Genomic DNA, 14,475 nt, shown 5'->3' on the forward strand with positions numbered 1-14,475 from the left:
CACTAACATTAGCGTTTAATTGTTTTTCTCTCTCTCCTAGATGACAATGAAGAGTACCGAACATGCTATATCAGAGGCACGGCAGAATCTGCTCAGATGGCTGAAAGCATGTTACATGAAATAATTACAACGCAACCCCTCATTATAGTGTATGAAACTTGGGTTCCAGAGGTGAGTAAAATATGTGACATACACTCAATGCCAGAGGACTGTGTAATAATTAAGGACTAGACCATTTTACTTTCCACTCATGGTGATATTAATTTGCTACGTGCTTTGTTTAAGTTACCTATTTATACAATTTATTAACTGACAGTACAGTAGTTTTTATATTGGATATATGAAGCCATAATAAAACCAATGGTCACATATACTGCTCTAGTGTGGTGTCCGATAGGTAGAACTAAAAACAGCTGCCAAGAGGCTTTTACGGTTAGCTTGTGTTAGTACCACCAGGCCAAGAGCTCCTGTCAACTTTGGCTTTTTGAAGCGGTTCTGGGATATACACCTCTGGGACAGGAGGTGAAGAAGACAGCTGGATTAAGTGCAATAAAGCTTCTGAGTAAAAAGGGGGTTAATCCTACTTTCTCCGAAGGATACATGGTAATAATGCAGAATTCTCTGAGGCTGAAATTATAACCTACATATCAGAGATTATAGTTAATAAATACTCCTTTGACAAATCATATCTTGTCCCTAATGAAGATATAAATGGAGTAATAATGAGGGCCTACCCTACTAAAAGGCATCCTGAAGTATTACACAGATGGATCACACCTAGACTCAAGGGCAGGATTTTTGTATGTATGGGCCAGGAGCAAATTTTGCAGTACCACTGGGAAAACAGCCACAGTCTTCCAAATGGAAGTCATGGCAATAGAATAATGTGCCTGAAGGCTTCATACAAATGATGCCATAAGGAGTAGAATACTTAATACTTTCAGATGGTTAGGCAGCATTAAAGGCACTTGACGTCCTGCTCTTTTAATTCAAAAACAGTATGAAAAAGTAAGATGTACTAGGGGAACTGACAAAGAGGAGCAAAGTACTCGGTTGGGTGCCAGGCCACGAAGAGGGCATTGATATGATAAAGCATATACCCTCGTTAAAATATTTACAGAAACCCTTCTGGTAGGGCCAGAGCCAGTCTGTGGAGTAGTTTTTCTCCCATAGCATAGCTCTTTTAAAAGATTGGGAAAAGAGGATTAGATCCCTCTGATTAGATACACCTGGAGAAAGGCCTCTGGACTTAAACAATCTAAAATGTTTATCTCCTCTTATGCAAAAGTAGTCAGCTCTCCTTGAATGAAGGAGGATATACGACGGGTATTAGAGATGTTGACAGGACATGGCCCTCTTAGGAAACATCTGATGAAGGTGGGTCAAAGCCAGACTGATGAATGCAGACTTTGCTGAGAAGCAGAAGAAATCAGCACAACATATGTAGCTAAACTGTCCTATCATGTGTAAAATTAGGAAACAATTCCTAGGGGCGTTATCTTCTCAGCCGTAAGGATATCGGAGAATAGGAGCTCTCAGATTTTGAGGGCCTAAAACTTTAAGTAAGGGAGAGGCAAAGGTCATTTGATGCCTATGTGTGGAGGCTTATCTCTTTTCCTCTAGGCAAAAAGAAACAGTAGAGAAACTTACCTATTGCTTATATTAAGGGGATTTACATTTTACATTGTTAGCAACATGCACTGAGAAAATAGAATAGATTATCTAAATTCGTGTTCCATGCAAGACCCATCCTTCCCAGGTAAGCTGGCCATTAAACGATTCATAACTATACTTAATGTACAAGTCAAATATAAAATTTTAAACAGAATCCAACTGTTTAAAATGTAGTAACATACAAATACAATACCTTTACAATTGAATAACATAAAATTTGAAACAATTCATGAAAATAAATCCTAGTAAACATAGAAACATCAATCAAATAAAAAGTTAACAAAATAGAAGAACTATTTAAATTTTAACCAGTAGCTGGTAAGCTCAACAAAATTACGCACTGATTCATAAGCAAGAAGGCCACTACCATTGTAGGTGGACGCTGGACACGTTATATAATTACCCCAGGACTATCTGATGGCATCGATCTGAATTACCAAGGCGCTTTTAGCACCCTCTTGTTTGCCAGCTCACTGACCTCATATCCATCAACCATTACTTCAAATCAATCCCTGATAGCAGAGATCCGTAGTCAACTGCTTATACCCCATTATTAGCAGCTCCAAAGGCCCTGTAATAATTCTCTTATAGAATGGCCATATCCCTTTCGCACTCATTCACCAACATAAGGCTCATCCGAAATGGATCCTCCACCCCAGGGACGATCCTACTTGAGGAACTCACTGCACCCCTGTTCTTCAGACAGAATGGACTTAACAGTTCAATACAGCATAGTAGCCACCCCTAAACCCATCACTGTTATGCATACAAATTTAAAATATGAGATCCATTCTGGGGGCTCTGTGCCCAGACGACCTCAAAAATCAAACCACCAATCAACAAATCGAGTAAATTTTCTGCCTTCATAAAATTATTGGAAACTCTAATTTAGCAAACCACATCACTCAACTTTCCTCAGATCGTAGTTAGTAGTGAGTGTATCTAAATTACATCTAAGTGGTAAGCGGGGTCGTAAAGAAGAGCCTTCCTGCATCCTGAGGTTATAAGCAGGTCTGACACTGTAGCACCAGCCATATGCACTTGAAAACTCTTGCAGCAGCTGGCTATACTACTGAGGGAATGTCTACCAACCACCATTTTTTAACTATTTTTTAACTTGACCTCCTTATTAATCTAAATGAGGGAACTCTTAGCCACCTTATCACCCCTCAGGAGAAAATTAAGCCTGATGAGAATAAATATCCTCTGGGCGAAGTTCTGCCACGGCACTAAGAGACATCTGTCAAGCTTACAGATGTCAATAATCATTTATGCAGAGTCCTGCTCAGGTGTCTTGTTAATCTTGAACTCCATAAGCACACCAAGATTACAGTACTTCTCACCCTCTCTCAGGCACACCACTGATTTTATACTCAGTTGACAGGATTCTTTGTCTGACCGTGCAGTCAAAGTTAAGTTTAGGACACTTTCTTGCGTTAAACTTCAATCTAGCCGAGGCTGACATGTCATTGCCAATAGCTGTTTCATATTCACCTCATCGGATGCAATTAAAGAATTGTCATCACAATACACTGTAATAGGCACATCCAAAATCACAGAGTCTGTAACCACACCAAGGAGCCAAACTGGGTGCCACCCTTATTACTGGTTCCATGGCAAGGTTAAAAACAATAGGACTGATTGTTCTTCATCCCAGAAGCCAATGGAAAACGATCAGTAAGGTCATTAAACGTACGCACCCTTGTTGGCTCCAACACAACTTGACCTCTCAGTTATTTGTGCCCCACCCCGACCATAACCAAGAGCAGGTCCCATGCTGTCATCCAGAGCAATTTGGTGCTTCTTCTTAGAAATGAGTGTCTTAGTCCACCCCTTAACAGCTTTCTCAGTGGCATCAAATGCCACCACATCTGCATTGCTGTATAGCCAAAGAACCAGAGCCAGATTAGGGCTCTCAAAAGGAGTATACAGACTTGGGAGAAGATTATCCCCATCAAGACACTCAGCTCTGCGTAACATCTCACCTTTAGTGTCGTGCTTAGAACTCAGCTGAATCTCCCTGTCACTTTCCCCTCCCATGAATCAACCGCCCCTGCCGCTGCAGGACGAACTACTCCCAACAGAATGGAATCTCGCACAACTTTATCACCAGCAGTTCTTGTCACACTCCATTGTTCCAATAACTTTAATTTCCAGGCCATGTATGCAGCTCCTTGTCGAGCCCTCTGGGCTTTGTGGGTCATAGGAATGGAAGTAACAGGATCAAGAGAACTCTACAATGTTGGAAACATCTGGGATTGTTCCAATGCTAGGTCCACCACTCCAAAATTCTGCTATGAGCTCACCAATATCTTCCACTAACTTCACCAGACCATTGATCTGGTGGTGCACAGGAACAAATGCTGCAGTCGGAAGATCACCATCCAACCCTCCAACCTCACCTCAGGTAGCAGCACAATGACAGGAGGAATCGGCACAAGGTCCATAGTGGCCTCTTCATGAGGCTGACTAAGAGCACTACTTCTCAAACAAGGGAAGCAGGTCCAATAAGAGTCGACTCGACAAAATAAGCTTGCCGGATATCAGCAACCATACTCCGCTCCAACACAAGGACCACCAGTCAGGCTCATGGGCGAAGGCATGAGCAGCAAATGAGAGCTGCTCTCACTCAATAAAGTCCTGGGACATGAATGTCAATGAGATGCTTATTGTCCTTAGCAGTCGGGAGCTGGGTCCCACACAGTCAACATTCAAACCTATAACTGCTCCCATGTGCATTCCTATAGTGCTTGGTCAGGTCATACAACAGTTAATATTCTGCCTCCCTCCCTGTACCTCTTACCAGGTACAACATAGCAATCATCACAGCAAAACGTTGTGGGAATGGAAAGGAAATAATAAATTCTGTTATCAACATCTAGTCTTTAAGAAAAATAAAGTAACAATATATACAAATAATGAATATTGATTAAAAAAATAAAATGTATTATACCATAACAAATCAAAGCTCATGGGGCATTCATATTGTTTGATAATTATCCACAAGATTGCAGCGCCAACTAGCAGTTTTCTGATAGTGTAAACAACTGTCACCATAAAAACTAGTATTGAACAATATATCTTGAGTGTTGTGGTAAAATGTTGATTAAGAAACATATAGTTTTCAAAAGTAGCCTATGTCAACTACATGCTGTAAATCAATTATTAACTTTTAATGTTATTAAAAGCCATATTATCTATTGTAATTTTAAAATGTTTGTTTCAGAAAGCAGTAGGACGTATTATTGGAAAGAAATGGAGAAAATATTAGATCAATTTCAAGAGCTTCAAATACTAAAATCAACGTGGATAGTGTATCTTCTAATAAAAGAGGTAAATATAATCACTACAATAGGGGCTACGAAAGAGTGCAGTGGGCACAACATGCCACCTGGCACAGCACATTGCTGCAGACACAGACAGTTGTTATAATGTACTGTACAAATCTCAAATTAACATAGTTAATTACTTTAACTGTTCCAAGGTCACGTATCAAATAAGCTCCTCCCACAACTGCACTCTCTTATGGTCCGTACTGTATGTATCTTTACATTTCACTATTTAATTCTATAATGATCCTATTTGTTTACAAGATGTTTCAATAAATCCATGCAAAGTAAAAGGCATGAGACCACTGGTGCTTATCAAAGTTATTTTAGATTTTTTTTATTCTCTTAAAGAAAGCTTCAGTTCTAAACTATTGTATTCTCAATATGTAAACATATTTTTACTTAACACTAATTTTTGTGACATCCCAGGATTTCAACTTATAATATGTCATGTAGGGGGTTACGGCTTTATCGACTGTGTGAATGTTGAATTTAGTTCCACGTCATCTTCCTCTTATTGCAGTATCTGTAATTTGACGTCTTAAAGTTTGAGTCCTGAAATCTGTAGTGATGTTCATCTGAAGAGGTCCAAAAACGTCGGTGACAAAAAAGCTCAAAATGAACTCTTAATATCGTTTCGACATCAAAGACACCTAGACTACAAAATATAGTGTAATGTAGGTGAAGAGTTGTTCTCATTGTCTCATCAGGTACATAACTGAGTGCACTACGATGTTTTAGACACGATCCAAGAGAAAGGTGGAGCGGCTGAGTTTTCTACACATAACGTAGCTATGGTGGAAAGGGTTAATTCAATGTGAATGTTGATTTTACTCTAGTTCACCTTCCTCTTAGTGGAACGTCTAGAATTTCAGAATGTCACAGACTTGATTCCTAGAATCAGGAGTCATGTTTGACTAAATATATCCTAAAAAAGTCACAGCACATTGACATATCACTGGCGGCCTTCTATAAAGCCAGTCACAATAAAAATTTTTTTATGTAATCTATTAAAACATTTTTTTTTTTAATTTTAAATTACTTAAAACTACATATATATATGTTTTTGTTGATAGTATATATCTATACGAGTAATTTGGTGCAAACTTTTAGGTCATTCTCTAATTTTTATGAAAAGTTATAAATTTTAATCTAAGAGACTGCAAAATCGCCAATTTTAGCCTGGCACTTTTGACTAGTCACAAGCGGATATGATATGTGAAAAAAATTTGCAACATCTCATATTTGGTCCTGGCCCTGAAAGGGTTAAAAGAGTTATAAGCAAATGGCTTAAAGAAAAGGCATTTTACCCTGTGAATGAATATTTGGCCTGTGATATTAGTTCCTTAAGTTTTTAATTTTATCTAGTCAAATTTTAACTGTTGTTTTATACTTTTATATTTTAAGTTTTAACCACCTGATTTACATATTTTAATGATTTATATTGTTACATTTTTCATTCAGTTTTAAGGGGAGTCGGAATGCAAAAAAAAATTATACAATTTTTTTTTATTTTTTAATTTGATTTTGTTAGTTTATTTCCCTTTAAAAAAATATAACTCTCACACTTGTATCTTATTCCTAAGTTTCAAAATTAAATAAAAACTAGAGGTATGTAAGCTGTTTTTGGTCGGAACACCGTTGCTCAAAATGTACGGTACACTAAATATCTCGGGGACGGTGACAGTAAGGGATGTCAAATAGTGAATGAGGCTAAGCCATGTGGGGAAGATGTCACAATAGAAAAGTTTGAATGTATAGGCCATATACAGAAGAGGATGGGATCAAGGCTGCGAGAGTTGAAGAGAAAGACAAAAGGGAAAAAATTAGGTGACGGTAAGGTGCTTAGGGGAAAGAAAAAGACTAACAGACGCCCAAATAGACATATTACAAACATATTATGCCCTTGCAAAAAGAAGATGTGTAAAGAATGTAGAAGAAATGAAGAAAAATATTTGGGCCACCTACTTTCATAAACTCTCCACTAATGAAAATCCTCAACACGGTTTGTGTCCGAAAGGCGCAGACTCGTGGTGTGGTTATGAGAAGGCTAAGGCTCAAGGTACAGTTTATGACCACAAAGATAGCCTACCTCAAGAGATAATGTTAGAAATAAAATACATCTACAGGGCACTAACAAATTCTGAGTTGTTAAAAAAATGTTTACACGGACATACGCAGAATCCAAACGAGAGCTTCAACAATGTGTTATGGGTCTTCGTAAGGCTGGATACGTTGAAACTTGGTGTATATGATGCTGTCATTTCATTCAATGATGGAAATAGTGGCAAACTTGAAGTTTTCCAGAAGCTTGGACTAAGTTTATGTGATAGGTCAGTGAGTGCTTTGCGCGGAATTGATGAATTGCGACAGAGGAAAAGTGAGAAAGCTGCGGAAGGAATAACGAAAGAAGCCAGACAAGAAAGAAGAAAAAGAAGAATGGTTCAAAATGAAAAGGATGATGAAGCAGATGGACCCCAGTATGGCCCAGGACTTTTCTAAGGTAGGCCTAGAGCCTCATTTTGTCTTGTTTTCACAATAAATGCGATTTCCGGAAAGTTAGCCTTTTTCTCATAAAGGTACATTTTTCTCAGGAAGTATTCAAGATACAGTACTGAAATTTTTCCCACATAATCTATAGGCTATTGCCAACAATCAGACCCAATTTCATGCAATTTGCAATCTTAGTTTTGCTGCTATAAAAATTTTACCAAACGCTTACGTGATTTTTTAAATTGATTTGGAAAAAAATTTTTTTTACTAGGAAAAACTTTTTGGAAAATTATCCAAGTTGGGTCTGATTACACAAAATAAGGTAATAAACAAATGTTGAAAAAATTATGACTGTAGCCTAAGTACTTTCTGAGAAAAATGTACCTTTGTTAACATGGGGAATATGGGCGTTCCGACTCCCCTTTTGTATTATGTTCTTTGTGTTTCTTGTTCAATTTGTGTTTTAGATTTTTTATCATAAAATGCTTTCCATTATTTCTTAAATAATTTCCTACAACCACTCTCTATTTATACCAGATGGTAGTTTTGTAAGTTCTTATGTCTTATACAATGTTTCTGTTAGTTTTAAAAATAAGTCTCTAGTTCATAAATTATTATTTGTTAAGTATTACTGCCCAATAGTTTGACGAAGTCTATTGTAACTTGTTATGTTGCTTAATGACTAATAAAGACATCTTGAATCTTGACATTATTATATTTGGCAAGGTTTATTAATTTTTTTAAATGATCCTCCCATTGTATAATGATGCGTGTGGTAAAAAATAAAAGTATCTAGATATTGTTAAGTTGTATTGGTAATATTTTGTTCAGTTTTGTAGTATACAGAAACAATAGTATTCTATGTTCAGAGCATCCAAGTTTGTTTGTTTGCCTTAAATGTGTTCAAAGCGTCCATATTTTTTGCCTTATTCAACATTGTCATCCAGATTTGTCGATATGTAAAAATAGCATTATTCAGGTTTGTAACTGACTAAATAGTTCACTATCCCTATACCCCACATATACCTCATGTTCCTTTATCCAATATCTAAAATATGTATTGAAAAATAAATAAAACTTCCCACTAATTGAAATCACACTTTCAGGAGAAGCAAATGAGGTAAGAGTTGTGATCAAGGGCACCTCTGAGATGATTGCTGTTGCTCGCTCTCTGATACAAGAAAAAGTGGATGAAGATGTAGAAGTGAGGAGAAAGATGGAACTCTGTCAGTCCAGTAGATCTCCCAGGAACAAGCCTAAGTTCAAGTGTGAATTCTTCACTAACAAACAGTGTATGTCGCATATTATTCATTTTACTTTATAGTAGACTTACAAAAAATTTGTATTATTTGATTGTGAAATCATTGCCTGTTTAACCAAAGTCTCGCATATCGCACCACTGTTGTTCCATTAAGCGACCAGTGATCCATCATTGTGGTTCACTTTTTAAGTTTTACAGTCCAATTACAATTATGCTACACTTATAAAATATATAATTATTCTCAGTTAGTTATTTTTTGGAGCTACTAATATCAACTGTAGACACAAGTAGTGACACAATTTTTTAGAATCGGGCAGGCTTTATTCTTACTTAGAAATAACACAAGAATCGGTATCAGATTTAGAATCAAGAACCAATTTTGGGACTGGAATTGAATCTTTTAGGTATCAATAAATTTGTAAAGAAAACCATTACTATAGTGAAATATAATTCTCTATTGTAACTCATTACATGTAATCACTTGAGTATTCTATTCAGGTGGTCTTTAGTTTCCCATTAGTTGTCCTCATCTTTAACAGTTTGTTTGAATTATTATCTCTTTGTCATCTAAATTTAAAAAAGATTTGTTTATCAGTAGTATAACTTTTTAGTCTTCCAACAATTCATATGAATTATTTTAATAATGTCTTAACGTTTGGTGGTTTATCAAATTTCAAAATGTTGTGTTTAAATCAGTATGCAAAAATCAAATTCTATGTTTTGCTTGAAAAATCACTAGTTCAGATTTGATCGGCCACTAAAGGAAATAAAATAATAAAATTGTGATAAAAAAGCAGTTTATCAGTGAGAAAAACATGTTCATTAGTTTTATAGAAACAAAGTAAGATGTCCTATAGAATAAGCACACCTCCACTCTGTAGTGTATTTAGTGTGAGAAGTACTAAGTTGGTAGGTATCCATAGTGATATTTAATGTCTGCACCAGTGATGTTGGCAGTATGTATTGTCAGGCGATGTAACATACGATGTGGTCTAAAAGAATAAAGAATGCTCATAGGCTGCTCTCCTGTGACGTCACATCACGCCACTACCCTACAACCAAACGTTCCAAGCTGGCCAGCCAGCAGTCCACCCGGAGTCCACCACCAGACACCGTCATGTAACCTCCGCGTCCCTTCCGTTCCTTTAACGAGCGGTCCTAGAGCAATGTTACTCTAAATGTGTAGTTTAATTATTCTTCCCGACCCCTAGAGAGTACAGTGTCGACCCGCATACATTACAGTGGCGACGAGGAAAACAACTGCAACAGTGGAACGTCGCTTACAGTGGCGACGAGGGAAAACAACTGCAACAGTGAATTACAGTGATTTAGTGCGGAAGGGCAACAAGCGTAATGAACACGTGCAAATAACAACGAATGTGCAGGGACATTCGGGACATTGAAAACAGTGAATTACAGTGATTTAGTGCGGAAGGGCAACTATCGTAATGAACACGTGCAAATAACCGCGAATTGTGCAAGGACATTCCGGACATTCCAACGGTCGGGAGTAGTAAGGTACGCCGATCGATATAAACTATTCTTGGTGTAAGCAGCGCACAAGCTGATTTTAATCGTTGCAATTAATGCCGTTAGACGATTATTTTTACCGGGGACATTTTAAACAGTTATTACGGAGTGTACAAGAAAAACAAAAATGGCAACTATCGGGTCTATGGGTTATTTTGATAGTGCGGAAGAATCGTGGCAGTCTTATATAGAGAGATTTGAGGTTTTTTATTGATTGTAATGATATCGATAATTCAAAGAAACTAAGCACTTTGTTGACAGTTATGGGTGTAAGGACCTATACGTTACTGAAAGACTTAATTACACCAGACAAAACCGTCTGACAAGTCCGTACAAGGAAATTGTGGACACTATAGCGAATCATCTGCATCCCAAGCCTTCTTTTATCACGGAAAGATTTAAATTTAGTAGGCGGAATCAATTGGATCATGAAACGGTTAGCGATTATATTGTGCATTTAAAACAGTTATCTAAGTATTGTGAATTTGGTGATAAATTGCCAGACTACTTAAGGGACAAGATTAGTCGCGGGTCTGCGAGACCAACAGATACAGAAAAGACTTCTCGGGGAGGAGAACCTCACTTATGAAAAAAGCCGTGCAACTAGCTACTGCAATGGAATTTGCTGAGAAGGGGGCGGCCCAGATGGACAACTTGCAGGAAGGACGTATTCACCGGATTGCAGAGCAGCGGGTCGATACCGAAAAGGACACAGGCGAGCGAGCATCGCAGCGAGACGGTCATCGGACGGCGGGGAAGGCGCTGGGAGACATCACCTGCTATTGTTGCGGCAAGCGAGGATCACACACAGCATCGCAATGTCGGTTTCGTGAGTACACGTGTAATCATTGCAAAAAGAAGGGACACCTTGAAAGAGTTTGTAGATCGAAAAATTATGTTAACAAACCTAATGAGAACAAACCAAATGTTTTTACAAATAGGTCTAAGGAGCCTTCAGCTAAAGGGGAAACAGTTTTACAGCAATAAAAAGCAATATGTTTATAAAGGTAGGCAGCACTATGTAGAGGAAAGTAAAGAATCAGCAGAGTCCGGTTCAGATAATCACTGGAAACATAAAGACAATGACGATGTGTATGGACATTTCCAATCTATTTACGGTTAAAGAAATAGAAACTAAGATTAATAAAAATTGAGCCAATAACGGTACAATTATTAGTGGAAAGTAAGGAAATTGTATTTGAAGTCGATAGTGGAGCTTGTGTTTCAGTTATGTCAGAAAAAGATTGTAAGACTAAGTTAGGAAATATAAACATGTATCCAACTAGCTTAGTATTAAGTTCATATAACACATGAAAAGATCAGGCCTTTAGGTAAGGTTATGGTCAATGTACAACATAAAGGTAAAGAGAAACAATTAGCTTTATACATCGTAGCTAATGGGGCTAATCCCTTGTTAGGGCGTGATTGGATGCAAGCATTAGATTTAACAGTTAGAGTGCCTAGTAATGTAAAACAATGTACAGTCAGCTGATCGCACGAGCATGGTGGGGGTTGTGCCAACTGCAGGCGGCAGCGCGGCAGACGCATGCACGCCTGTCAGTGGAAGCCACAACACACTTGTAGAGGTAAAACAAACAAACATCTGTCAATCCGTCTGTTGTCAACAACAACAAACAAGTAGAATTTACTGTACAATGAGTTTCCAAATGTATTTACGGATAAGTTGGGATGTTTCAAGGGTGCACCAGTTAAATTAAAGTTAAAAGAAAATGTAGTAGTACCCAAAAATACTTTAAAACCTAGGACGTTACCTTTTACACTTAAAGGAAAAGTAGAAGCCGAGCTGACTAGACTAGAACAAGAGAACGTTATTTCACCAGTAGATACCAGTGAATGGGGGACTCCCATTGTACCAATTATTAAGGCTAATGGGAAAATAAGAATTTGTGGGGATTATAAAATAACTGTAAATCCTTTCTTGGAGGTAGACCGACACCCTGTTACCGAAAATTGAAGAAATATTTGCCAGCCTACAAAACGGAGAAAAAATTCTCTAAAATAGATTTATCTTCAGCTTATCAGCAGCTTAAAACTAGATGTAGATAGTCAAACGTATTGTACAATTAGCACACACAAAGGATTGTATGCTTACAATCGCCTATGTTTTGGTATCAGTTCAGCACCGGGGAATATTCCAGAGAATAATAGAACGAACATTACAAGGTATCCCGGGGTAGGTAACTGTATTTTTAGATGACATTCTAGTAACAGGTAAAAACAATGAGGAACACATGCATAGCACTTAGACTAGTGTGTCAAAGACTTGAAGACAATGGGTTCACAGTGAGCAAGAACAAATGTAAATTTTTCTGTGACAGTTTAGAATATTTAGGTTTTGTTATCAGTAAACAAGGGTTGCATACCGCACCTAGTAAGGTTGAAGCAATTGTCAAGGCACCCTGAACCTCAAAATGTGACACAGCTTAAAGCCTTCCTTGGTCTTGTTAATTACTATTCATGTTTCATTCCTAGGATATCCACTATTTTAACCCCAATGTATCAGTTGTTAAGAAAGGATACCGATTTTGTATTTAATTTAGCATGTAAGAAGCACTACAAGAGATTAAGCAAAAGTTAATCTCTGCTGAAGTTTTAGCGCATTATGATCCTGCATTACCACTAGTGGTAGCCAGTGATGCTAGTCCATATGGCATTGCAATCAGTTTTGAGTCAGATTCAATACGACGGTACAGAAAGACCTATATCATTCGCAAGTAGAGTGTTAAATAGCGCTGAGAAAAACTATTCACAAATAGATAAGGAAGCATTAAGCATTGTATTTGGTGTTAAGAAATTTAGTCAATATTTATATGGTACACAGTTTTTGTTAAAGACTGATCATAAGCCTTATTAGTGGCTATTTTTGGACCAAAGGAAAGAGGTTACCTGCTTTCCGCAAGGCCAGTAGGTTACAAACGATACGCTTTGTTTTTAAGTGGGTTTCCAATATGAGATTGGTGTATGTTAAGTCCCAAAACCATGGGCAATGCCGATGGGTTTAATCTAGACATTAACCTGGTAAATAGTTGGAGATTAAAGATGAAATCTCCGGATGATGACCTTAATATATAATGTCATAGGTACCTATTTGCAAGTGTTTAGCTCGAAAATGGGACATATCCATTAAGCTATGTAGACATAAATAAGAGAATCAATGGTAGATAGTGAAAATCAAAAAGGTAATATCCTATGTTAGAATTAGGGTTAGGCCTATTGTAAACTGAACCAGATTCTAAAGCCATTTGAATAATTAGACAGTCGGAATTAACCTTGGAGCAAGGGAATCCTAATGTGGGGGCGTGTAACAAGGGGTGGTAATACCTAAAAGGTTCAGAATTAAACATTCTGAAAACGAATTGCATACTTCAACACATAGGTATTGTATTCGAGCATGAAGGCATTTAGGCCTGCCCCTCCCCCGCCGCGCATCCTATCGCCGTATGGTGGGCCATAATATCGACCGGGACATACGAAGCAACTAGCTTAACATGCTGTATGCCAGGCCTGTTTTGGAGCCAGGAACGAGCCAAAACCGCCCAAGGCTTTCAACTGCCGATCATTTGGTGGAATGTTCCGGAACGAGTTTGGTCTCGAATTCCATATTTGATTTTTTTTTTCGGACCCTTTTCAGTCCAAGTTATTTTTGGGGTGTGTAAAAGAATGCCGTATCTCTAAGTGGCCAGAGGTTGTTTGCCCGTTGCTTTTCAACGGCCAGGCTGTTCACACGATTGGTGAAATTAAGGGAATTATTTAGTAGGTATGATGGTTATTGTAGACCACAGTAGTGTTCCGACAACGGAACCACCTTTTACCCAAGTCAAGAGTTTAATAAGAAATTTTTGATGTCAAATGGTATCAAAACACACGTTTTCACCACCATACCCACCCAGAAACCAATGGTTTGGCAGAAAACGGGTCAGTCAGAACTATTAAAAAATAAATTGAAAAACAGCTCTTCATAATTCCAAGGGATTTAGAATTAGCTTTGAGTAACTTCCTGTCTCACATTATAGAAATACAGTGCACTTCTACCTACCAATCTATCGCCAGCTTCAATTAATGTTTGGGCAGCAGATCGCTAAAGTCTAGGGTTAGATGTTAAGTTTCGGCCAAACGAGATCCAAATGTTAAAGCAATTATTGTCAGATAATCAAGAGAAAAAACAAC

At 37.8% G+C, this 14,475-nt stretch overlaps 1 long non-coding RNA gene across 1 annotated transcript; it reads left to right on the forward strand.

Moving 5' to 3' along the window:
- The first annotated feature begins 37 nt into the window (after positions 1-37).
- LOC124374891 lies at positions 38-8,750 on the forward strand. Its single transcript, XR_006923623.1, has 3 exons — positions 38-171; positions 4,901-5,007; positions 8,603-8,750. It is a non-coding gene; the product is annotated as an uncharacterized LOC124374891 (long non-coding RNA).
- The last annotated feature ends 5,725 nt before the right edge of the window (positions 8,751-14,475 follow it).

Source organism: Homalodisca vitripennis, unplaced genomic scaffold (genome assembly GCF_021130785.1).
Source record: "Homalodisca vitripennis isolate AUS2020 unplaced genomic scaffold, UT_GWSS_2.1 ScUCBcl_10951;HRSCAF=20029, whole genome shotgun sequence".
Classification (NCBI taxonomy): Eukaryota; Metazoa; Arthropoda; class Insecta; order Hemiptera; family Cicadellidae; genus Homalodisca; species Homalodisca vitripennis.